This window comes from Chionomys nivalis, chromosome 9, assembly GCF_950005125.1.
Source record: "Chionomys nivalis chromosome 9, mChiNiv1.1, whole genome shotgun sequence".
Taxonomy (NCBI): Eukaryota; Metazoa; Chordata; class Mammalia; order Rodentia; family Cricetidae; genus Chionomys; species Chionomys nivalis.
Window position 1 is genome coordinate 24,682,330 of NC_080094.1, and position 24,386 is coordinate 24,706,715.

The 24,386-nt window shown below is 46.9% G+C and overlaps 1 protein-coding gene across 1 annotated transcript in view; it reads right to left on the reverse strand.

The window, feature by feature from the left end:
- The window catches only part of Kif3b (kinesin family member 3B), a 51,447-nt gene extending 28,910 nt beyond the window's left edge, over positions 1 to 22,537 (reverse strand). The window contains exon 1 of the mRNA XM_057781238.1: positions 22,425 to 22,537. The gene's annotated coding sequence lies outside the window, so the exon portion shown is untranslated. The remainder of the gene's footprint in view (positions 1 to 22,424) is intronic.
- Between the last annotated feature and the right edge of the window lie 1,849 nt (positions 22,538 to 24,386).

The window sequence follows — 24,386 nt, forward strand, 5'->3', positions numbered from 1 at the left end:
TCAGAACTCGATACTGAAGGGCAAGTCCACTGTGGGTGGTGCCATCTCTGGGCAGGAGGTCCCAGGTTGTGTAAGACAGCAGCTGGGCAAGCCAGGAGGATCAAGTCAGTCAGCAGCATTCCTCCGCGCCTCAAATTCAGTTCCTGCCTCCAGGTTCCTCCCTGGAGCTCCTGCCTTGGCTTCCCTTCATGATGGACTGTAACCTGTGAGCCAAATAATCCTCCTCGGCCCCAGATTACTTTTGGTCATGGTGTTTTATCACAGCAACTCAAAGCAAACTGGGACATGCCACCTCTCTCCAAACCCAGCAGAGGCCTACCAAAGCTGGTGCGAGCGAAAAGTGAAGCATGGGCCCCAGAGCCTCCTTTGGGAAGGCCTCAGATGCAGCACCTGGCAGCCAGACAGGTGGACTGCAGAGTTCAAGAAGGTGGGGTTCCAGGCTCCCGGGCATCATGTCCTCCTGAGGAGGCAGTCTGTCCCCACTCACACCTGTGAGAACACTGTGGCCTGAGCCTGTGCCATAAAAAGCCCACAGCAAAGACCTACAGGCCTGGCTACTACATTTTTTGAGCTGCAAAGTGGATTAAAAATAAAGGAATGGGGGCTGGAGAGATGGCTCAGTGGTTAAGAGCATTGCCTGCTCTTCCAAAGGTCCTGAGTTCAATTCCCGGCAACCACATGGTGGCTCACAACCATCTGTAAGGAGGTCTGGTGCCCTCTTCTGGCCTGCAGACATGTACACAGACAGAATATTGTATACATAATAAATAAATAAATATTTTTAAAAAAATAAAGGAATGTGTTTAATTATCCACATTCATCTTCAAAACTCCTAAGGATGAAACTACTAAGATGAGTCCCTGCATTAAATCTCCTCAACTCGGAACATTTCTTCTCAGAGCTCACCCAGCTAGAGCGGCAGCCATGTATTATTGATGTTTTACTTCAAGAAGACAGGCTAATTCAATTTCCTGTCTCCGGAGCTGCAAATCTGTTCTGGGTCCTCCTCAGCAGAGAGGGCATTCTCAGGAGGATGTCGGACTCCCTCCCGTAGGTCCAATCACAGAGTGATAAATCTTGAGAGACACCAGCAGTTCAGTCAGCAGCCTGTCGCCTGAGTCCCAAGAACCTTTGCTGTCAGACCCAGCAGCCAGGGTTAAGAGCCACTGGCTGGCTGGCTGTGCAAAGCTGCGTTCTCCAACCTCGCAACTTGTGCCTGCTGAGAAGATCAGTTACTTGTTTCTCAGGGGAACCACAGCCTTCCACACTCTTTGCTGAGCACTTCATTTTGGATTCATGTTACCCTTGCTGGTTGTCATGGAGACTCACCTCAAAGTCTAGAATTTGGTGTGGACTACATTCTGAGCAACTATCGGTTACTAGCACAGAGGTCACAAACTGGTCACATTCTACATGAAAGGATTTTTTTTAAGTGTATATGTGGTCATTGAGGCCACAGCTTTGTATATGTTACACGAGCGCTCTGCCACTGAAACACACTCACAGGCCTCTGCTTACATGTTACTGACCAGCATGCTATTTTAAAAAAGGGGGGGGGGAGGATGGAAAGAGAAGAGGGAGGGGAAAATGAGGTTGGGATATAAAATAAATAATTAAATGTATTAAAAAAAGGGGGGGTCAGGAGGAAGGCTGGGTATGGTGGTACACACCTCTACACACTCAGTAGAGGCAGGCAGATCTCTGTTTGAGGTCAGCCTGGGTCTACATAGTGAGTTCCAGGCCAGCCAGGGGCTACATAGCTAGACCCAATCTTTAAAAAATAAATCAAAACAACAATAACCAAAACCGAACAAGGGATGATCAATGACAATGAGATGGTTAATTGTGTAGATGCTTGCTGCCGAGACTGACAACCTTAGTTTAATCTCTGGAACCCACATGGTAGACGGAGAAAATGGACTCCCAGGGCTGGAGAGATGGCTCAGTGGTTAAGAGCATTGTGTGCTCTTCCAAAGGTCCTGAGTTCAATTCCCAGCAACCACATGGTGGCTCACAACCATCTGTAAAAAGAGGTCTGGTGCCCTCTTCTGGCCTTCAGGCATACAGACAGAATATTGTATACATAATAAATAAATATTTTTTAAAAAATTAAAAAAAAAAAAAGAAATGGACTCCCAGTGGTTCACCACACATTCACAATGACATGCATACACCTGCACACATACATACACTCACATACATTCACAATGACATGCATACGCCTGCACACATACATACACTCACATACATTCACAATGACATGCATACGCCTGCACACATACATACACTCACATACATTCACAATGACATGCATATGCCTGGACACATACATACACTCACATACATTCACAATGACATGCATATGCCTGCACACATACATACACCGCCACACACACAATGACATGCATATACCTGCACACATACATACACTCACATACATTCACAATGACATGCATACGCCTGCACACATACATACACTCACACACATTCACACTCAGAAACATATCCATACACAATAAATAAGTGCAACTATTAAAAAAAAAAAACAGCCCAGCACTCAGGATGCCGAGGCAGGCAGAACTCTGTGGTCTACATAGTGAGTTCCGGGCCAGCCAGGGCTACATGGTAAGACTCTTGTCTCAAAGAAAACAAACAAAGTGATAGCAAGATGCAGCTCTGTGGGACAGCTGTGCTGAGCTTGTGAGGATTTCGGGGTTTGGTCTCCAGCATCAAAACCCTCCAGCATTTTCCTCTCCCTCTTCTCCTCCTTTTCCTCCCACCTTATTTAAACAGCACACTGGTCAATAAAATGTAAGCAGAGGGCTGCGAGCACTTATGTGCCATATACAACAGGCTGGAGAGATGGCTCAGAGGTTAAGAGCACTGGCTGCTCTTCTAGAGGTCCTGAGTTCAATTCCCAGTAATCACATGGTGGCTCACAGCCATCTATAATAGGATCTGATGCCCTCTTCTGGCCTACAGGCATATATACAGAGCACTCATATATAAAATATAAGTAAATAAAATTTAAAGAAGAAAGAGAGCGGGCTGAGCACGCCATGGAGACCAAGCCAGTAAGTAGCATCCCTCAATGGACTCTGCATCAGCTTCTGCCTCAAAAAAAAAAAAAAAAACTGTAGAGATGTTTTGTTTGTGTTTTAACAAATAAAGCTTGCCTGAGGATCAGAGTGCAGACCTAAGCCACTAGAGGCCAGGCAGCGGTGGCACAAACCTTTAATCCCAGGACTCGGGAGACAGAGGCAGACTCTGTTAGTTCAAGGCCACCCTGGGATACATGAAATTGATCCAGTCTAAAAGAGAAGCAGAGCTCACACAGAGGGGATCCCAGCACTAGAAAGGTGAGGAGAGGAGTGGCATGGCTGAGAGGAGAGAGGAATATAAAGCGGGAGGAGGCAGGAGCTCAGTGCAGTCTGAGGCCGCAGTCTGAGGATGCAGTCTGAGGACAGGATCGCCACTTTGGTCTGAGCACTAGTAGAGGTAAGAACTCTAGTGGCTGCCACTCTGCTTCTCTGTTCCTTCAGCTTTCCCCTCCTGATAGCTGACTCTGAGTTTTTATTATTGAGACCAATTAGAATTTGTGCTACAAAAAACCCTCAGCAGCTCCACCTTCTCCACATGTTCACGTCCTGATGGAACCTTGCACATGTGCAGAAAGAAACATAGACAAGGATGCTTCTTTTCTGTTTTTGATACAGGGTCTCACACTGCCCAGGCTGACCTCAAATTCACCATACAGCTGAGGCCAATTTGAACTTCTGATTCTTCTGCCTTGACCTCGCAAGTGGTAAGATCACAGGCATGTACCACCATGCCTAGCTTACACAAATACTCCACCAACTGAGCTACATCTCTAGCTCCCAGCAATGTAATAATAACAATAACAGAAAGTGACAGCTACACATCAATTTATGGGAAACCAAAATTAAAATATTGCAGGTAGTCCAGTGCAGCGGTCAGTAAAGTAATAAGAGGTCTTCAAGACAAGCCACAGCCCAAACCAGGCCCACACCCATCTCTCTAAATGACATTTCACTGAAGTAGCGTGACCCTTCGTTTGCATAAGCCTAGATCTACAGTGACTATAAAAGGGCTGAGTAGAGTGGCTGTAACAGAGAAAGTAAGGTTCCCCCCAAGACCAAAATATTCACCAATTTGGACTTTTGCATAAAAAGTTAGTCAGTCCATTGAACTGGCAAGGTTTAGTCCAGACTCACCTACAAAATGGGACCCTGTCTCCAAAAAAACCCACCGAGACCAAGTCATAGAGAAGGATGTGCACACCAATGGGGAGCTAGCTGCCCGAACTGGACAGTGGAGAAACAAGCGAGAAAAGGCAATTAGACAGGGAAAGAGATTCAACTCAACCTGCAGTATTTTATAATTTCTCTTTTAAAAGTACAGTGGGCAAATGAGACATGAGCTGAACATGTGGCACACACCTTTAGCCCCAGCACTTTGGAGGCTGAAGCGCTCAGATGGGTAACTGTGAGTTTGAGGCCAGCCTGATGTACATAATAAGTTCCAGGAGAGCCATGGCTACAGGGTGAAACCCTGTCTCAGAAAGAAAAGTCCACCACACTGTGCCATCGTTAAAAAGACACTTGGTCTTGGCTGACCCCTTATGCTCAGTCAGAGGTCACTTGAGCCTGAGTTTAAAATCAATATGGACAAAGCAGGGAGTGCTCGTCCCCCCACCAAAAAAATAACAATGACTTAAATTTATTTTGTCTCAAGAGTACCTGGTTTTATAAAAAAGATTTTAATAAAATATTTTAAAGCAGAAAAGAAAGAAATTTAGCAAAACTCTATAATACCTGGGAAATGGTTATAGATGAAAAAGCAGTTTATAAAATTGAATGGCTTCATGTCATTGTTATATAAAAATAAAACACTTGCTGGGTGGTGGCACACACCTTTAATCGCAGCACTCAGGAGGCAGAGGCAGTCAGATCTCTGTGAGTTCAAGGCCAGCCTGGTCTACAGAGCTAGTTCCAGGACAGTCAGGGCTACACAGTGAAACCCTGTCTCAAAAAACAAAGCAGTCATTGAAACATCAGCAGTGGTTCACTTTTGGTGATGGGAATGCAGGAGATTTCCCTGTTCTTCCAACACATTTGTATTTTCCTAATTCTCCTTTCATAGGTGTGTGGCCTCTTCGAATGTGGATAAAAATAAATGTCTGGCAGTTCCACAGGAGCAGCCCTGCAAGAAGCAGTCCAGACACACAGAGCACACATTAATACATCTCTAATCAATACACGGCAACACTGTCCTCTAAGAGAACAGGGCAGGTCTGTCAATGGCCTGCCCTGGGCTCAAGAATGGAGTGTCTGAGATGCAGCCTGTGCCAGAGATCATGTGCACTGTCAGAAAAGCACCACAGGAAATAAAAGCAACATTGTCAGCCAGCCTAAACCACCTTCATTCACAGACTTTGCCTAGGGAAACGTCAGTCTCTATATCAGGACCCCAAAATCCTGAAGTACACTGTTGGAAAGGACATTCTCACCCTGGTCCCCAAGATGCATTTTCACAATGGGAGTTACAAGATTTCCAAATGAGCATAGTGACTCACACCTGTGATTTGCACACTGGGGAGGTAAAGTAGGGGATCACCAGGGCCCAGGCGTTTGAGACGAGCACACACACACACACACACACACACACACACTCACACACACACACACATACACAGTTTGTTCATCTCTGGTTACAAAACATCACTATCTTGCAGAATATTTAAAAGAACATGAAATCTGCATTGGGGGATTAGTTCTTCATTTTCTTGTGATTGCACAAAACCTATCTGTAGGGTAAGCTGGTGTGGTATCATATTCCTTAATCCAAGCACTCAGAAGGCTGAGGCAAAGGACGGTGATCTGAAGGCTAGCCTGGCAACACCGAGTGATCCTGTCTCAAAATACCAAAACTAAACAACAAATCCAGCCTCCACACATTTGGAGGGAGATGCAAGAGCCACATAGCAATAATGGTTGTCAGGTGTGGCTGGTTTCCCTAAAAGAGCCAGGCGGCAACAAGGCCAAGGTAGGAGAGGAACGTCTCTGCGTGCACTTTTACACCCACTGGATTTTAGAGCATGTGGACATACACTATCTAGTCAACCTTTTTTTTTTTTTTTGGTTTTTCGAGACAGGGTTTCTCTGTGGTTTTGGAGCCTGTCCTGGAACTAGCTCTGTAGACCAGGCTGGTCTCGAACTCACAGAGATCCACCTACCTCTGCCTCCCAAGTACTGGGATTAAAGGCGTACGCCACCACCGCCCGGCTCTAGTCAACCTTTTTAAATCACGAACTAGGAATGTGGCTCACATGGGAGAAGCTTGCTGAGCATAAAAGAAACCCTGAGTTTGATCTCCAGCACCAAAAACACACAGACATGGTGGTGCAGCACTGGGGAGGTGGAGGCAAGGAAGTAAAAACTTCAGTCATCTTCAGTTATATCAGGTTTGAAGCTTCAAATACATAAGCTCCTACCTCAGAAACAAAAACATTTTTGAATAATGTTGATATACCTAGTTATAAACAATTAAATTAGGAGGCTAAAGCGATATCTCCGTGGTTAAGAGGAGGACACTGTTCTTCCAGAGGACACAGGTTCAGTTCCCTGGACCCACATGGTGACTTAGTATCATCTGTAACTCTAGCCTCAGGGATCTGCCTCCCTCTTGTGGCTTCTTTGAGCAACTAAACATAAACAGCACATACTCATAAACATAAATCTTCTTTTGAATGCAGGTAGGATTTGGAGAGATGACTCAGTAGTTACGAGCACTCTTTTTGCAGATGACCTGAGTTCAGTTCCCAGCACCTACATGGCAGTTCACAACCATCTGTAACCCCAGTTCCAAGGGATCCAACACCCTCTTCTGACTTCTGCAGGTCAGGTGTACACATAGTATATAGACACACATTTGGGCAAAACATTCAAATACATAAGATAAAAATAAGTCTAAAAAATTGCTTACTGTGATAAAAAAAAAAAAGACCACAGGTATGAGCATTTGCGTGGTCTCTACTCGCTCAGTCTTAAGAGTCTTATATAAACTGGGCAGTGGTGGTGCATGCCTTTAATCCCAGTAGAGGCAGCTGCAGATGGATCTCTGTGATTCTGAGGCTAGTCTGGTCTAAATAGAAGGTGACAGGCCAGCCACTGGTACTGTTAGACCCTGTCTAAAAGAACAAAATTAATTCCATTGAGTGAGGCTGGTAAGAAGCATGCCCCAAAGTACTGCACCCTCTAATGGGGCAATAGGATTGTGAGTCACAGTGCTATCTGGTTGGTGAGCTTGCATGTCTTCTTTTGTATGTCTGTCTTTCTGTTCTTCGGACTTTCTGATGGGTTCGTGTATTTGGTTTTTATAATCAAAGTGGGAGGAAGCAATAAAACCACTCCCTGCTTGGGGAAATATCAGAGGCCTTGGGAGTTATAGCAGGTGACAACTAGTGTTCAGATGTCAACCCACCAGATGAATGCTTCTCTGATGGAGTTTAATCCCGTCCAGGCAAGGCCTGCAGGACCATTGACTCTGGAAACTGTTGCTCACTTTTGCTAAAGCAGCTTGGTGTCTCCCCAGTACCTGTCTGCATTGTAGTGGTAATCTCATGTGATATGTATATGTAATCTCATGATTACATCTCAATTTTATGGGCACATATCTGTGGGTAGTCAGGAAGATGAATTTTCATTTAGCTACATAATTTTGATAAATAGAAAATATACTAGGACATGTTTCATTACTAGATCTATTTGTCCCATAACTATAAACACTCAAAAGCCCATTTTGTTCTTTTACTCAGGTTAATATCATAAAATAACAAATTTCTCCTCAGTCTAAAGCAAACTACACATAATTAGCTCACTTCTACCTCAAAGCAAGTTCCAACTAGACAAAAGGCTTTTTGTAAATAGACCATAAGTTTAAAGCTTTGCAGCTATGCACAAGGTCAGAGCTGCAGGTGTCCAACCAAGGTTGCTACACAAAGCACCCTAAGAAAAGCATGCCAATTCTTCGCTTGCCAAGTCTAGCTGATAAAAGACCTATGGATACTGTGCCACTGGGCTCTGATTACAGTCTTGCCCCTGTAGCCTTGAAACCCTTGTGTTGCCATGGCAATGGCTCAGTTCCTTATCGCTTACCCTAGGAATGTGCTTTTGACCAATGAGAGGTAACTCTTGTAACTTTTTCTTTGCTTCAAGCCTCTTATAAAGAGAGAGTTTTTAGGCTGGAGAAGAAGCTGGGAGGAATTAGAAGTAGAACAGGAGAGTTAGAATAGAAGCAGAATGAACAGACTTGTTTGGAACAGCACGGTGTGAGAGGATTCATTCGCCCTCAGATACCCATAAGTTCCTTTCACTTCCTGTAGCATCTGATCTGGACCATGAAGAGGACCTTGGGGCTGGACCAAAGGCCCTCGATGGGGAGACAAGGCTAGCACTTTGACTTTGGGTTTAAGCATCTGTAGATGACACATTCTCAGTAAGCAACCTGAAAGTGTGTCCAGTAAGATCGGCAGTGCACCCCTGCACTGATCACAAAAGGGCACTGAACATTCATTCTATCATCTGGTGATACAAACAAATCATTTATCTGGGGGTGGGACAGAAACCCCTTTTTGTATTTAATTTTGTATTTATTGAAATCTCATAGATTTCTTACAAATTAATTCAAGTTTCCAGGACACCCCACCCACAGTGAGCCTGGGGTTTGTGTCCGTCAACAGCCCCCAGCCCTCAGTGCGCCAAAGCACCATCCATCTTCACCTTACTGTTCTCTCTCCTTTAAGGCAGGGTCTCATGTAGCCTAGACCATCTAACCCCACACCATGAGCTATGTACCTGAGGAGAACTTTGAACTCCTGACCTTCCTGCATTCTCTTCCCAAGTGCTGAGATTACCTGTGTGCACAACCACACCTGCCTTGTTCCCCTACTTCTTGTGTGTGGGTGTACAGGGGAGTAGAAACCAGAGGTCGTCCCCAAACATTTTTCCATCTTGTTTGTTTGTTTGTTTGTTTTTCAAGACAGGGTTTCTCTGTGGAACAGCATTGGCTGTCCTGGAACTCACTTTGTAGACCAGGTTGGCCTTGAACTCACAAAGATCACCTGCCCCCGCCTCCCAAGTGCTGGAATTAAACATGAGTGCCACCACCGCTAGACCTTATTTTTTCATTCAGGTGTCTCCCTGGATCTGCAGCTCATGGATTTGCTAAACTGGCTAGCCAGCACACCCCAGCACTGGGAATAGAGACCTACACCACCGTGCCCAGCTTTTTATGTGGGTCTGGAGATGAGAACACATGTCCTCATGGTTGTGTGACAAGCACTTTATTAACCTAGCTTCCCAATCCTGTTCCCCTACTTCTTTATGAAAAACAGTAACTCAGGTGGATTATACAATAAACAATCTACTTCTCTTACATAGATCACCTTAAGCTTTTTTGTTTGTTTGTTTTGTTTGCTTGTTTTTCGAGACAGGGTTTCTCTGTAGTTTTGGATCCTGTCCTGGAACTAGCTCTTGTAGACCAGGCTGGCCTCAAACTCACAGAGATCTACCTGCCTCTGCTTCCAAAGTGCTGGGATTAAAGGCGTGCGCCACCACTGTGCGGCCAGCTCAAGCTTTTTAATCATGGCTAATACCATAGTCTGGTTGTTTTCTTACCAGTGCTGTCATGACTGCTCTGATATACCTTAAGCATGGGCAGGAGGAACCAGTATGTGAAAATGCTGTACACATTCCTTTTTGACACAAGGCACTGTCCTGTCCCTTCTCCCGGATGTACCACCTGTCAGCTCACTCACAGTGCACCCCACTCCCCGTGTCACTCGATACTCAGAATCAGACTCTGAACTCCCACCTGGCTGGAAAAGCCTTACTGCCAAAAGCTTCTCATTCTGTGTGCTGATCCAGAAAAGACGTGAAGTTTCTAGGGTCACTGGGATGCGTGGTAGGTAAAAAGCACTCGCCGAGCAAGCTTGACAACCTGAATTTGATCCAGTTCCTATAAGTTGTTCTCTGACCATTACATTCACACACACACTACATAAAATGTTTTTTAAAACAGGAACCACAGAAATGATCCACCAGTTAAGAGTATGTGCTGCTCTTGCGCAGGACCCAGATTTGGCTCATAACATCTATATTAGGAGGCTCACAAGCACCTGTAATTCCAGTTTCTGGAGGTCTGACATCTTCTGGTCTCCATGGGCTCCTCTATGCATGTACTGCACACACACACACATAAAATAAAAATCAGCATTTTATGAGGGGTCGATTATATTCAAAGTAATGCATACACCTACACGAGAGGGTGCATTTTATCATCAGTAGAGAAATTACATTAGTGGAAGGAGGGAGCTAAGACACATACAACTATAGATCACTCAATTCCTGACTGTATAGGATTTGACCAGCCACTTCAATGTGCTACGTTTTATGGACTGTACCCTTCAATTGTGAGATAAAATAAATTCTTTTTGCTTTAAAAAAAATCGGTATTTTAAAAATAATTTTATCTTTTTAAGATAGATACAAGCATTTTCAGATAAAGTTATGTGATCTACAATTTGTTTCAAAATAATCAGGGCGAGTATATGGGACTAGAGGAGGGGGCTGCCTGACGCTGGTATAGCCTGGAGGTGATAGGTCACTGTTCCTTGCTACTTTCTTTTGCTTGTTTGTTTGTTTTGTTTTGTATGATAGCCCTCGTTATCCTGGACCTCACTTTGTAGACCTGACTGGCCTCAAACTCAGAGATCCGCCTGCCTCTGCCTCCCAGTGTTGGGATTAAAAGTGTGCACTACCAAGGCTGACTCCTTTCAACAGCTTTTCATTAAATAATTTTTAGTTATGGTTGGAAATATAAACACTACCAGCTATAGCAGAACATACCAGTAGTCTCAGCTCCTGTGTGTGTGTGGGAGGGGGTGCTGAGAGGAGAACTTTGTAAATTCAAGGCCAGCTGGAAATCAAGAACAGCTTCTGGGGACACAGATTAGTGGTAGAGTTGCAAGAGGCACTAGTTTCAGTCCCCAGAGCCTTAACAACAAACAACAACAACAACAAAACCAGAAATGTGGACAACGGACGAAGCTGAATGAGTACCATCACTAACTCATTCTCTCGGTAGCATTATTCACACTCTGTAAACCCTGGATACAGCCTTCAGGACAGTAAGAAACACCCAGGACCTGCACTTCTCGAAGGTCAAACACAGTGGAACACATTTGCACGCGGGCAGTAGCAGGGTTGTTATTTCTAGGTGATAGGACTTGATCTTTCCATGAGTTCCTTGATATTTCCTCAACGGAAATAATTTTATTTTCATAATCAGGAACATTTTCCCTTTTTAGAAAGGCTGCTGAGCAAAGCATCAAGGAGAAACACCACTTCTCCCAGATTCCTTACTGTTCCTCCTGCAAAACCGAAGACCACCTTCTGTAGTCATCTCAGTCACCTGAGCAGACACTCGTGTTCCATGATTCACCAGCGGGCTCTGTACTCATGTTCCTGCGTCATCAGCAGAGGGATGGCTGCTGCCACCCCTGGGCTGCTAGAGGCTGCGCAGTGCTCCTATTCTGCCCAGTTTGTGTTCTAAACAAAAGGCCACACAGTCCCACTGATACCCCTGCTAAAGGTGCTTGCTATTAAGGACTGCAGTGTGGGTGACAGTGTGTTAATGTCCCAAATCCCAGTCGTCTATTTCCCCTGGACCACACCCACGTCTTCACTGTGCTCTAGTGTAAGAAAATGAGAGTGCTGTAACTACCTGCCCAAACTAAAATCCCACTGTCACCAGTGAGGGAGCTCTCTAGTGCTGCAGTATGCTAAAGACAGGTCTGCCAGTGGTGGGTGACTGGTTCAGTGTCTGCAGTCAGGTGACAAAGTGAGGAGACACAATGATGCCTAAACAGTCCCACCTCAAGATGTAATGCAGTCAGAGCTAGGTGGTGGTGCACGCTTTTAATCACAGCACTCAGGAGGCAGAGGCAGGTGAATCTCTGTGAGTTTGAGGCCAGCCTGGTCTACAGAGTGGGTTCTAAGACAGCCAAAGCTGTTATACAGCAAAGCCCTGCCTCAAAACCCAACAATAAATAAATAAATGAATAATAAAGACGTGACACAGATTGGTGGCAATGGCCAGGAGAGCTGACTGTTAAGAAATGTGCTCCAGAAGCCCCACCCAGGGGAAAACACAGCATAGAGTCACCAAGGGAGAAGAAAATGCCATGTGTTTGCGTATGCAGCTACGGTCACGCATAAACACACACAGAGAGACAGGCACTGAGGTCCAGACAGGCTGACTTATTTGCCATGTCACAATACAAGTGGCAGAATTACTGCTAAAATCCTGCCAGAATTTTCTATATATCATAGGATTGACTAATAAATCTTCTAAAAATATTTTTAAGTTTGGAGGGATAAGTTTGAGACAGGGTCTTGCCATTTAGCCTTGGCTAGTCTAAAACTGGCTATGTTTACCACAACAGCCTTGAACTCACAAAGATCCACCTTCTTCGGCCTCCGGAGTGCTGGGTTAAAGGCATGTGCCACCACAGCTTTGTGGCAGGAGCTGGTTCTCTCTGTCCACCAAGCGTGTCTTTGACTTGTGCTCAGGTCATCAGGCACCTTTATCCACTAAGCCATCTTACCAGCCCGACAAGAAACTTTTTTTTTTTTTTTTTTTTGATTTTCGAGATAGGGTTTTTCTGTAGCTTTGGAGCCTGTCCTGGAACTAGCTCTTGTAGACCAGGCTGGCCTCGAAGTCACAGAGATCCGCCTGTCTCTGTCTCCCGAGTGCTGGAATTAAAGGTGTGCACCACTCCTGTCCAGCGTAGACAAATCTTTCTAATGGCACCACACTGCAGGACTTCTGGTGCCCTCTTCTCTCCCCTGAGGGTTAAGTGACTTAGGAGAGAAGCTCAGAGTCCAGCTCGGATTCTGCGAGACCTGGAGCTAGGCTGCTACAAAGCATGAGGGTTACCCTAGCTAGCCCAGAGCTGGGTCTCCGTAGCCTCAGCCATCAAACACTGAGACTCACCATCACACTCTAAAACAGCCCAAGGAGTTCCCGACCTCCTCAAACAGACTTTGAAGTCACTTTTTGGTCCGTTTCTTTGTGTGTTGAGATGGGGTCTCTTGTAAGGCTGGCTGACTTCAAAGGAATTGCGTAGCCTTGACCCTGGACTGCTGACCCTTCTACACCCACCTCCTGAGTGCTGGAGTTATAACCAAATACCATTGTGCCTGGTTTGAAGCCCCTTGTGTCTATTAGCATTTCAAATTAGTTACCCAGGCTCAGAAGAGAGGCCTCTGACAAACTTCATGGGTACTGTGGTCACTGCTTACCTGAAAAATAGATGGGGCCGAGGATGGAGCCCTGTGGTAGAGTATGTGCTTAGCGTGCAAGAGGCTCTGGGTTCTATAAAAAGGAGGGACGGGGTAGTAGAAGATCAGCAGCATGGACAACAGAGTCTGAACCCTGAAACTCATGTAAAGGTGGAAGAAAAGAACTGACTCCATGAAAATGTCCTCTGACTTCCACAGGTACACTGTGGCACACACACCATGCACACACAAACATACACACACAATAAAAAGTAATAAATAACGTTTTTTGAACAGCGGGTCAGCATATGTGGGAAAGTAGCCGATTCTTGGTGTCTCTACTTCCCTCTTCTGGGAAGGGGAGGAACAGCTCATGTACAAGGCTGCTGGGAAATGAAAGAGGGCTTGCAAGCCCTTGGCTCAGCAACAGGAGGCATCCCTGCACCCTATCACCTCACTGTTATCACTGCCAAGTCCTAAGGGTTTAGGTTTTTTTCAGCCTCAGGCCATGACCACGGCCTTGCACAGGCACAGGCACTCATGATGAAGGAGGTCGGGGTGCACACAGCTCTCGTCTTCTAGGCTGTAGGTCAGGGTTTGTACTTCTCTGAGTCTGGTTAACCACAGTGGCCCTGGAGATGGATCTGACAACTCAGATCTTGGACACAGCGGTGATCTGACAACAGGTATTTTAGCCACCCGCAGCTGGGAGAGCCCCGTTTTCAGACCATCCAGCTGTTTGAACTGTGCCACCCAAAAGTCATCCAGCTGTTACGGTGACTCCACCCTCAGACCTTCCAGTAGCTCCTCGTACTTGGCCAAGGCTGCATTGCTGGCAGCTACAGAGGCCTGACTGGCAAGAAAATGGAAGGAGTGCCTGGCTTTGCTTCCCACCACCTAGGTGAGTGTACCTAGGGACCTCCTAAATGAGTGTACCTGGGGATGGTGGTGAAATCCAGACCCTGAGTTTTCTGATCTAGACTCAGACTGCATTTTCAAGAAGTACCCAGTAGTAACAAGAGTGCTTCTGTCATGCACAACACATTGGACCAGCAAGACTCTACCTGCCTCAGCACTTGCAGATCCTTAATACACTGACGAGCAGGAATGACCTCTCAGTATCTCGGAGTCCTCACTTGGAAACAGGCCGACCCATACTCCACATGACCATGACCAACTGAGAATCAGCTGACGAGAAGCCCAGAAGGAGCATCATGAACACGGAGCTACACGCAGCAGACAGGGCAGTTGTACGTCTACCGTTCACTACGCAGAACGAGCACCAGTGAAGGCCAATGTCTAAAGGCTGTCGCTGGGACTTGTGAAATGAGGCCTGGATCTCTGCGAGAATGAGTTACTACTCTCGGGAGTCCTCGAGGAATTCTGGCAGAACACAGCAGCTTTTCAGCACCTTCTCCCATCTAAAATGCTCTGAGCCTTAAGACCTATTGACCAGCGGCCAGGAAAGAGGCACTTTGGCAGGGAAAGCATGGCCATCTGAGGCGCTGGGAGCGAGCTGTGCTAGTGAGTCCATGTTCTCCCCCAGAGCTGGCTGGGCTCATCTCAGCCTCCATCAGCCAAGATCCACAAGCCAGGACAGCGATGCTAGCCGCCTGAGACAGCATGAGCTAGCAGAGACCATACATACTGCTCCACAGACTGGCATAGAGACAGCCTAGAAAAGAAGCAGGTCTTCTGGAAGCTTAGGTGGAGCTCTGCCAGATCCTCCTGGCTGTCGTCCTTCAGCAGAAGCCGGGGGTTCCTTCCCAAGGGCCTAAGGTACGGCTTGCACCCTTGACCTCTTGGAATAATTCTGTTGTTCCTCTCAGGGCACCTCACCAAAACGTCCTCTAACGTTTTAGAGGCAGATGGCACCTCTAACATCCACCTAACTGCTCAGGCCCAAAACCCAGGAATCGTCTTAACCCTCCCATCCTGCTGGCCCCACCTCCAAAACAAGTCTCTCTGCTACTGCCGCCATCTCACTAACCTCCCACGGAGACTTCCAGCTGCCACCCAAAGCCCTTTCAAATCATAAGCCACAGAGGCCAGAAAGATTTCACTTTCTTTTGTGTTTCCTCTTGTGATGCTGGAGATGGAACAGAGGGCACACGCATACTAGGAAACACTCTACGCTGAACTCATCATCCACCCTCCAAGCGATTTAAAAACAAGCAAAACAAAATCTAGGGGCCGGGGATATAGCTCAGTTAGTAGAGGGCTTATCTGCCACACAAGGTTCTGAGTTCAGCCCAGAGCCCCACAGGCGCTGCTGTGGTCGCAGATACCTATAGCACACAGGAGATGGGCAAAAGAACCAGAAGTTTGAGTCCATCCTTAGTTGACTACATGGAGAGCTTAAAGTTTAGCCTAGACTACAGGAGACCCTGTCTCCAAACAAACCTACTATATTAAAAAGCAACTAGGCGCCAGAGAGATGGCCCAGGAAGTGCGCTTCCAGAGGTCCCAGCACCCACATGGTGGCTCTCAACCCTCAGCAACTCCTGTTCCAAGAGATCCTGCACCTCTCTCTGGCCTCTGTAGACATGCCGAATGGAGTACAGTCATATATACAGGCAGAACATCCACACACATTAGAAACCAGCAAAACCAAAGACAGCTAGATGGGACACCTTCTTCTCAAGGTCTTCCACGGCCCCACTGCTCTTGCACTGCTCCCGCTTGTGAGTCCCTACGGGAGAGAGTCCCACTGGCGCCCAGCCACCTCTCCACTCACCCCATCGTCACAGCCGCTTCTTGTGGTTTTTGGAACTTACCAAGCTCGTTCCCACCTTGGAGTCTTTATCCTTTTGGCATACCTTTAAATGGTGAGCCCTTCCTGAAAGTAAGCCTCAACAAACATGTCACCCCCGCACAGATGACTTTTCTGACCACTCAGATGAAGCCACAGTGCCTGCCCCCAGAAGTGACTCTCTGGTCCACCACTATGCCACTGCTTCCACAGTGCTCATCCTGTTCAAATTCCTGTCTGTCTACTTTTTGGTTTTTGGTTTGTGCCCGTTGAGCTGTAACGGTGAGAACAAGGACCTCACCCATCTCTTCGCTATCACCCCCAGACTATGCAGGGTTGCTACAAAACAGTTGTTCAGCAAATGTCTCACAAATGAAGCTCAAGGAACACGGTAGCAAAAGCACTGTGCTTAGAGTCAAAAGACACCATTGTGAGGTGGGCTACCTCCCAGCAGCATGGCTTCTCTCCCTCGGGATTTGTCCACTGGGGAGCTAAATCTGCACCTCCCTCCCTCAAAAATCCCAGTGAGACTGAGTGATGGTCCATTTCAGAGCTCAACAGCATCAAGACCCATGCAGACAGCAGTGTGTCAACCACACAAGACCCGAAAATCCATAGATGGCTCTGGCAGGCAGGAGACCTGCAAGTGCAAGGCCAACCTGGGAAGACAAGAAGAGATGGAAAGAAAGAGAGAGGAGGAAGGGAAGCTAACAAGGAAATCAGGGTATAGGAACACCCTGTGGCTCCCACTCCTGCCCCCACAGGTACCTATCAGGCACCTTGGGAAGCAGATGTGGACGACAACAGTGTTTTTACTCTGTGGCCAACACAAACACGACACATGAATTCACTCAGACAAGTCAAGGCAGGTGTATTGACAAACACTAGTCCCAGCTGCTCGGGAAGCTAAGGTGACAAGATGACCCTCCCTATCAAAAAACAAAAAATAAGAGGCTGAGTCAGGTGGTGGTGGTGGTGGTGGCGCACGCCTTTCATCTCAGCACTTAAGAAGAAGCAGGCGTATCTCTGTGAGTTCAAGGCCAGTCTGGTCTATAAGAGCTAGTACCAGGACAGGCTTCAAAATTACAGAGAAACCCTGTCTCAAAAAACAAACAACAACAAAAAAAAAAAACCAAAAAAACCAAAAAACAAAAAACAAGAGGCTGGAGATGGGGCTGGTTAGTAGAATGCTCGCCTAGCAGGCACAAGGCCTTGGTAAACCCCTAATGCCAAAACGGTGAGGAGATTAGGTTCTGTCAAATGACAGGTACTTGTAAATTAAGCTCGGGGTTCCTTGAAGACTGTTGGAGGTACAACAGCCTGTGCATCCTGGGATAGAGAGGTGTAATAAACATTACTATATTTGGTGTCAAACAGCAAAACCTCCTTAGAGCAAACAAACAAAAACAAGGCCTCATGTACCTCAGATTGACTCCGAACCTGATATATAGCCAAGGTGGCCTTGAACTTCTGATTCTTCTGCCTTCAGCACTTGAGTGCTGGGATTACAGACGTGCACCACCATACCAAGCTCTATGTGGCACCAGAGGTGAAATCCAGGGTTCATGCATACTACGCAGGCATTCTACCAACTGAGCTACACCCCACCCCAGACTTCTTTCTTTGCAGCCCATCCTGGCATGGAAGTCCTGGCTCCTGGAGGAAGCCTGTGATAACACCTACATTTACATAATGCCACAGCGGCAAGTGTCTCAGGCTTATGATGATCTTGTAAGATTGACAGATCTAAGATTCTAGCCACACGTCATACTCATTCATCGACCACAAATGGAATATGAAATATAGTACAGGTGCTAGGTTAAACCCAAATAATGACAGCTAACATTTATCAAATGTGCCAGGCAGTTCACATGGCTCGGACTCAAGTCAATCTTCCTAAGAGTCCTATAAGATGTCAATGTCATCACCTGCTCTGTTGGTGAGGAAGCTGTGGCACAAACAGTAAAGCTATTGTTGGGTGGCATACAATCTGAGTGTAGCTGACCACGACTTTAACCCAGCAGCCCAACTGTATACCTTCAACCACAACAGCACTGATGGGGCCTTTAGAATCATCTAGCCAAAATTCCTCACTAAAGAGGAGCCGAGAGATAGAGAATGCCACTTTTAAACACTCCAGCATGGGATGGGGGGATTCATACTTTGAATGCTATCTATTTCAATGATATGTTTCCCCCCAAAAGCCATACATTATTAAAGGAAAACTTTAGTGCCAGGGGTAGACTACCTCACCATGAGCTATTTTGGTCTGGGCTTGCTAAATGAACAGAATTAAGAATGAATGTACTTATTAAAAGTGGATTTGATAGATTGGCTTACATGATGCAATAGTCCAACAATGGCTGCCACCCACTGTAGAGGCCAAGAAACAGGCAGTTGTTCAGTTCACAGGACTGGATGTCTCAGCAGTCCCCATTCAAATCACTGGAGATGCCCTCGAGGGACCCAAAACAGGCTAATGCCACTGCTGCTGGTTGCCCACCAGAAGGAGAGGGTAAGAGGTTATTGCTGGAGAAGCAGCTGGAAGCTTCCCTGGTGCTGGCTGTGCCTCACAAGACTGAAAGGTGCTATGCAGCCTGCTGGGGAGGAAATGTCATCGGCAGTGTCACTTGGCTGTGGATGCTTCATCCGACCATAATGACCTGCCCAGGGAGATGTACCCACTTGTGCAATCGTGGCCTGGCTGTTACAGGGTAACCAACAACTTTCTGCTTGGATCTGAGGCCTTCTCCACAGAAAGGAATTCCCATCTGGCGCTGCAACCTGGCCAAAAGCCCATGGCTGGAGAGGACACAGGCCCTAGTGGGGAAGCCACTGCTGCTGTATTACTAAATGGACATGATATATCTGTCAAACTACATTTGAAACATTTAGATTGATGCCTAGAGATTAGTGATGAAGTCAGTTTTGCTCAGAGAAGCTTCTTCTGCAGTGGGCCGTGGTCATTGAGACTCATAGCTGGTCAAGGTGCTGAGAGTAAGGGACTGCGTGCTCAGCCTAGTGGGGACATTTTACCCCCTCCACGGTTCCGAGAACATCACAGAAGAGGGAATAGAAAGAATGTAAGAGGCAGAGGAACAGGGGTGGAGTGCATGGAATGCTGTCTTTGGGTAGGATATGGATGTGGCCCCTGGACTCTCAGCAGCTGTGCTTACCTGTGTAGATACCTGACACTGAGCCCATCAATATTCAGTCATGGAGAGAGAAGGCCTCCACAAGGCCACACGCCTCCCTGAGATCTATATAGGCACTCCATGGTTGCTGAAGAAGAGGCACTTCCTTCAGTCGCCAAAACACTAGTAAACTGACTGTGCTCTTATAAACAACCCCTCACTGGCAGGGAGTGGTGGAACTTCTTTTAATCCCAGCATTTAGGAGGCAGAGGTAGGCGGATCTCTGAGTTCAAGGTCAGCCGGGTCTACAGAGTGAGTTCTGTGACAGCCAGGGCTACACAGAGAAACCCTGTCTCAAAAATAAATAAATAGATAGATAACCCTCACTTGCACTGCTATAAGCAATCCTAATTAAACTGGTTGAATTGCCAAAGGAGTGGGGAGATGTGGACGGGGGTAGGGGGACACACACTGTTTGGTAAGAGAGAGATCAGCAGGAATGGGAGGATAATGGGGATGAATGTGAACAAAACACACTACATACATTTATAAAAGAGTCACAGTGGGGCTGGGGAGATGGCTCAGCGGGTAAAACACTCGCCACACAGGCCCTGACAACCTGAGTTTACCTGAGCCTCACCCCAGACATACATAAAAGTGGAAGGAATCAACTCCACAAAGTTGACTTCTCACCTCCACATGCCATAGCATAGGCTGGCACTCACACATACACATCACACACACACATGCACATCTCTCACACACACACACAAAACACAAACATGCACATCACACACACAGTACACACGCACAATACACACACACGCACATCACACATACACAACACAAACATGCACATCACACATGCATATCACACACACATATCACACACAACACACACGCACATCACACACACATATCACACACAACACATGCACAACACGCACAACACACGCACAACACACATGCACATCACATACATACATATACATCACACACATGCACATCACACACAACACACACACACAACACACAATGCACATCACACACACGCACATCATACACACAACACACACACAACACACACATGCACATCACACACATGCACACCACATACATACATATACATCACACACATGCACATCACACACATATCACACACACAACACACACATGCACATCACACAACACACGCACAATGCACAACACACACGCACAACACACATGCACATCATATGCATGCACATCACATACATACATATACATCACACACACATGCACATCACGCACACGCTCTCGTGCATATCACACACGCATGCACACCACGCACATACATGCACACACACATGCACATCAAGCACATACATGCACATTACACACATGCACATCAAGCACATTCACATGCACATCACACACACATACATGCACACATACACATCACACAAACTACAGTAATAAAAGTATTTTTAAAAGTCAATGAAATTTATTAGATAAAATGAATATATGCTAGTAGCAAACTCAACAAACAAAGCTTTTTCTGAGATCTTGTTCCCATGCCATTGGGAGAACAACCTCTAGCCAAAGCAATTAGAAGCAACTCAAAATACCCTTGTGGCCTTCTAGCAGTTACTGTTGAGAAAGCAGAGGCACCAGGGAGCTGGGGCTAAAATGCATGTCCAGCACCATCACATTGTAAACCTCAGATTCTTAGGCAAGCCAAATTCAATTTTCTCAGGCACAGATTTCTCATGCACAAGACGGCTGACATCACCAGCTGCCTGACAATGTCTGTGAAGATTAAATGAGATAATACGCCTCAAAAAACTTCTTATCATCAAGCTATAAATGATCACTACTACTCTACGCACTTCCCAGAAGAGATAAATATACCTCTGTTCTTCTTATGCCAGGTGATGGACAAGGCACAAGTACAAAACGAAACCATAACCCACCCCCAACCCCCAGTCATCTACAGAATCTTATCTCTGGGTTTTTTCCCACCAGTACCTCTTGAGAGACCAACAACTCCCCTCCTCTGAGCAGACCAAGAAGTAAAACTGTGGGTGGGGAATGGCCAGGGTAGAAGGAATACCTGTGAGCTGGCAAGCTACACACCTAAGCCCTTTGGTCTCAAGTCATCTTCCCCTCCTGGAAGGCTTCCATCCCATCCCAAATACCTCACTACAGTGCGGTAAGCACTAACCAGGTGTTTTCTAGAGTGGGGGCTCACAAGTGCCCACCCCTACCTACACAAGGATTTATAGGCAGTTAACGGTAGCTAGGGGGAGGGGCTCACAAGACCCCGCCCATTACTGAGGTGTCACGTCGCCCCACCCCCACTCCAGCACCTCAGATGAATTAAAGGTGATTGAGGGGGTAGGAGGCATTTTCTTCTGAGGTGTAGCCATTGGTAAAATGTCCATGTTCCTGCAAAGAACCCGGCACCAAGTTCTTGCAAGCTGCCCTAGGGCATGGAATTAGAAGGGACTAGAAGAAGGGAGGGGGTCAGTGGGAGAGGGACATGACCAAAATACATCATACACACGAATGAAACATGAAACGTCATAATGAAACCCGTTATTATGTGTAATTAACATCTGCTAATTAAAAAAAAAAAGCCCCATGTGCCGAGCTACTCCAGACGCCAATTCTACTGGCTTCCCATAGCAGTCCATTATCCCACTTCACAGAAGAGCAGAAGACTCAATGCCACGAGATGCAGCTTCAAACTCAAGCACACAGACTTCAAACGGGACTCTTGAGCCCCACGTAGAGTACCCGGGCCACTCTCCCTCTTCCCACTTGGAACCCTTTCATGTATACGTCTCCTCGGCAAGTGTCAGGACCCCACTGGACAGACGGATCTGCTGCTGCCAGAGAGGGCAAGGGGTTTGTCCAAGGTCACACAGCCAGCCAGGCACAGCTCCGAGGCTCGGACCTCAGGTACTTTCTTCCGGGGCTGCCTCCCCAACCAGGACCCGGGACCACGGCCGCAGAGCGGCAGTGAGGACTTAGCAGGGGCGGCCGAGATGGGGGGTCGTGCCGACCGCGCCCGCGAAGGAACCTGGCGGTCAGATAACCCAGGTGCCGGGCAGAGAGGATACTGCGGCTCGCGGAGCAGCGACGCCAGGACAACGCTGGGCGCCCCGCGGGGACCCCGCATCCCGAACTCACCTGCAGCCGCAGACGAGAGCGGGCGGCGCCGGCGAACCCCGGGCTCAGCCATTCCCCGCTGCCCCGGATGGGGAGAGAACGCGGCCGCTCACTTCCTTAGCAACCCGGCTCGGCGACCCACTTCCTTAGCAACCGCGTCAATTTCAATAACTTTATTGGGCTCGGAAGCGGACAGCGCAGCGAGGGGCGGGACCCGGTGTGCAGTGGCGCTTCCCAGGTTCTCCGCGCGCGCCACCACTCTGACCCACCTAGGACCCCAGACTGCATCCGCAGGTTCCCTGTAACCTCGTTCTGTGAAACCGAGCTCGGTGTCTTGGTCGCACTACGCGATTATTACATCGTCCCCTTCTGAAAGCTCTTTCTCTCGTCAATTCTCAGATAAGTATTGAGTGGCTCCCAATCAGGGTGCACCCAGGGATGAAGCCAAATCCTTAGGAAAATCCTCGACTGTGTTCTGCCTGGCACTTCCATTCAGCCACAGCGTCCCTCGGTCTCCCTTTCAAATACACCTGCATTTCTCCACCAGCAAGGGATAGCACCACAAACAAGGCCAGGCCACCATCGTCTTTAGCCTAGCATGCAGTTCCTATTCTCTCTGTTCGTAGACTTTTTGGTCTGGTAATCCATTCCCGACGAGATGAACTGAATAATAATTTTAAAACCTGAAACACCTCACGTCACCCTCCCTTGATAGCATCTTTGGCGTTCCGCTACTCTCATCATTAAATCAAAAAGCCTAGGTTGAGCATAATGGCTCGTACCTGTAATCTAACACTTGGGAAATGAATGCAGGAGGATGAGCAGTTCACAACCATCCTCAGGTATAGCGCAAGTTCATGGCCAGATCGGACTACACGGCGAGACCCACTCCCCTAATACCAAAGCAAATATACATAGTTGTGCCAGGCAGTGGTGGAGCACGACTTTAATTCCAGCACTCCGGAGGCAGAGGCAGACAGATCTCTGTGAGTTCAAGGCCAGTCCTATCTACAAAACTAGTTCCTGGACAGCCAATGATACACAAGGGAGTGGGGGATGGAGAGATAGCTCAGGGGTTAAGAGCACTGGCTGCTCTTCCAGAGGACCTGGGTTCAATTCCTAGCAACCACATGGTGGCTCATGATCCTGGGTTCAATTCCTGGCAACCACATGGTGGTTCCTGATCATCTATAATGAGATCTGGTGCCCTCTTCTGGCCTGCAGGCATACATGCAGAACACTCATATACAAGTACTTTTTTTTTAATTTATTAAAAAAGTGTCCAAGAACAATAACAGCACACAATTATAGGAAAAATATGCCACCTTCTGATGACTCAGTGAAAAGGCACTTGCTTGACAACTTGAAGAACCCAGGGACCCACTGGCAGAAGGAAAAGAAACAGCTAAAGCTGTCCTCTGCCCTTAGCACATGTGTGTGCGCTCGCACACACACAGACACACACAATGTAATGAAAAGATACTAAACTGACTTAAAGTAAAGCTTACCTGTACAAGTTACAAACACTTTATTGTGCCAAGCAATAACACGTAGTGCCTATGTTTCATCTCCTCCACAACTTTTGGATCTTTTCTATTCTTTTCTTTTTGGATTTTCAAGACAGAGTTTCTCTGTAGCTTTTGATGCCTGTCCTGGAACTAGCTCTTGTAGACCAGGCTGGCCTCGAACTCACAGAGATCTGCCTGTGATCTGTGCTCTGGAGTGCTGGGATTAAAGGCATGTGCCACCACCGCCCAGCATTTTTGGTTTTTTTCTAGAGCTAATAATTACCAAAAATTTCCCCCATTTTCATTAGCTCTTTTTGTTGCTATTTGTGCCCTTCCCCCATTCCAGGATGGCCTTAAATTCACTATTTAAACAAAAATAACCTAGATCATCTTTTTTTTGTTTTTAAGATGTATTATGCATACAGTGTTTTGCCTGCTGCCAGAAGAGGGCACCAGATCTTATTACGGATGGTTG